This window comes from Mustela nigripes, unplaced genomic scaffold, assembly GCF_022355385.1.
Source record: "Mustela nigripes isolate SB6536 unplaced genomic scaffold, MUSNIG.SB6536 HiC_scaffold_8027, whole genome shotgun sequence".
NCBI classification, from domain to species: domain Eukaryota; kingdom Metazoa; phylum Chordata; class Mammalia; order Carnivora; family Mustelidae; genus Mustela; species Mustela nigripes.
In genome coordinates, this window is record NW_026747433.1 from 1 (window position 1) to 2,103 (window position 2,103).

Consider the following 2,103-nt stretch of genomic DNA (forward strand, 5'->3'; position numbering starts at 1 on the left):
ACACATGGCAGGGGAGAATTTGGGAAGATGAAAGGAAAGGCCAGAGTTGACACCTAGGCGAGTCAGTCTGTATACTCAGCCACTACTGAAAGAAGGACGGTGATGTCATCAGGCTTTCCACCTCTCACACTCAATCCGTTGTCACATGCAAACTGTGCAAAAGGTGACATATAATTTGGGTCATAGGCCAGCTCATGGGCTTGCTCAGCAATGCTTCTTGCCGTCTACTGTATACTTTCATAATTTGAATTCTTTATTTATTTATTTATTTATTTTAGCTCCTGAAGAATCATATAATCAGGCATGTTGTCAAAAAGTCCATCTGTTGCCGTCAGAATAATGTCTCCTAACTGGACATCAAAAGATGTGCTATCAGCAGCATCCGGGCTGTCACTCAGGACGACTCCTTTGGCTTCAGGTGGTGCAATTGAGAGCTGGAATGGAGTGTTGAAGTAATGCTGCTGCTCATCTGATCGGTGCACAACCTCACCACCCCTGACAACCAGAAAGCCTGAATCACCCAGGTTTGCTGTGTGTAAGCGGTGACTAGTTCTGTCCAGCACCAGGATGCAGGCAGTACTGCTACCAAGCAAAGGTACTTTATTTTGCAGCAACTCACAGTAGCTTGTGGTGAGGATTCCGATGGGATTACTTGGGACGAACCGTCCGTATTAAGTCCCTGAGAACTGGGATGGATCAACTCCATAGTGTCTCCACCCTCCTTCACCATCTGCAACCCCGAGCAGGTCTGCCGAGCGGTGCCGGGCCACGAAGCACGCGTCGTCCCCGTAGCACGCGCCCTTCTTGAGAAGGCCCTTGCGGAAGTCTTTGCTGAAGCCACAGCCGGCCGTCACCAGCTCGTAGTCACCGCCACCGCCGCCACCAGCCCTGGGGTCGGTCTGCGAGAGGCCGCCGAGCACGGCGCGGGCCACCAGCCGCCCATACGAGAGGACCGAGAACATCGCCGCCGCTGCCCGCCCCCCCCCCCCCCCGGGGGGGGGGGGGCCGGGGGCCGGGGGGGGGGGGGGGGCGGGGGCCGCCGCCCCCCCCCCCCCCCCCCCCCCCCCGGGAGGCGGGGGGCCCGGGGAGCAGGAGGACGCGGAGGCCGGGAGCCGGCTCGCTCCTCAGCCGCAGCAGCGCCGCCGCCGGGGCGCTCCTCCGGGCGGCGCAGAGTCGCCGCCGCCGCCCTTGCCCGACGCGTGGCGCCTCGCACACGCTCCACCGCGCGCACCGGAGCCAGAGCGAGGTCAGAGCCCGCGGCTCCTCCACCTCAGCCCAGGTGGGGTCGCGGCTGCAGCCACCGCTGCCGCCGCCATCTTCGGCTCCACTAGCGTGTTCCGGGACTTCCTTTCTTTTTTTAATTCAAATGATATTTATACAAATATTCTCCCATGGAAGGTGATTATTTCTGCCCATAATCTGGATCATTTACACATTTCAAAACGAATAAATGGAATCTTAGCTTTAAGAAAAGTCTTGGGTTTAAATCCAAACACTGATGACCACCTAATGGTAGCGACATAAGCCACAGAAACTCTCTGAGTTGTGTTTATTCTTCCACAGAATAATATGATACTGCCTATTATAAAGCTCTATGAGGGCAGGTAACTTGGGCCATTTTGTTCACTACCATATGACTGGTGTCAAGAATTGTGCCTGATGTATGGTAGGCCCTAAATCAATAATAGTTGAATGTATAGAACAAACAGCAACCATAATAAGATGACCACCTTTGTATGATTTATTATGCTAGGCTAGTTGATCAGCAATAGTATTTAACTCTCCATTATTCAGAAAAATTTTTTACCCGGAAGAGAGTGAAGTAAATTGTGCTTCCGCCACTGGAGAATTTGGAGGGAATGGCTTCCAGGGAACCAAGACCCTGGGATCACATAGCCCACATGAAAATCTATCCCCAGGAAGTAAGTACTGTTCACATCATCTTTTCCAGTTGTCAAATAACCGGGAGCCACTCCTCAGGGAATGATCCCCAAGCCCATTCTAGTAAAGCGGTCAGGACACAGGGCTTGAAGCAATGTCCAAATCACCCAACGTGTGGCCAAAACCATAACTGAAATGACTTCCCAATTTCAGGGTAGAATT

At 53.2% G+C, this 2,103-nt stretch overlaps 1 pseudogene; it reads right to left on the reverse strand.

Annotated features, from left to right (window-relative positions):
• Positions 1-6: 6 nt before the first annotated feature.
• Positions 7-974, reverse strand: LOC132009222 (protein phosphatase PTC7 homolog; annotated as a pseudogene).
• Positions 975-2,103: the final 1,129 nt, after the last annotated feature.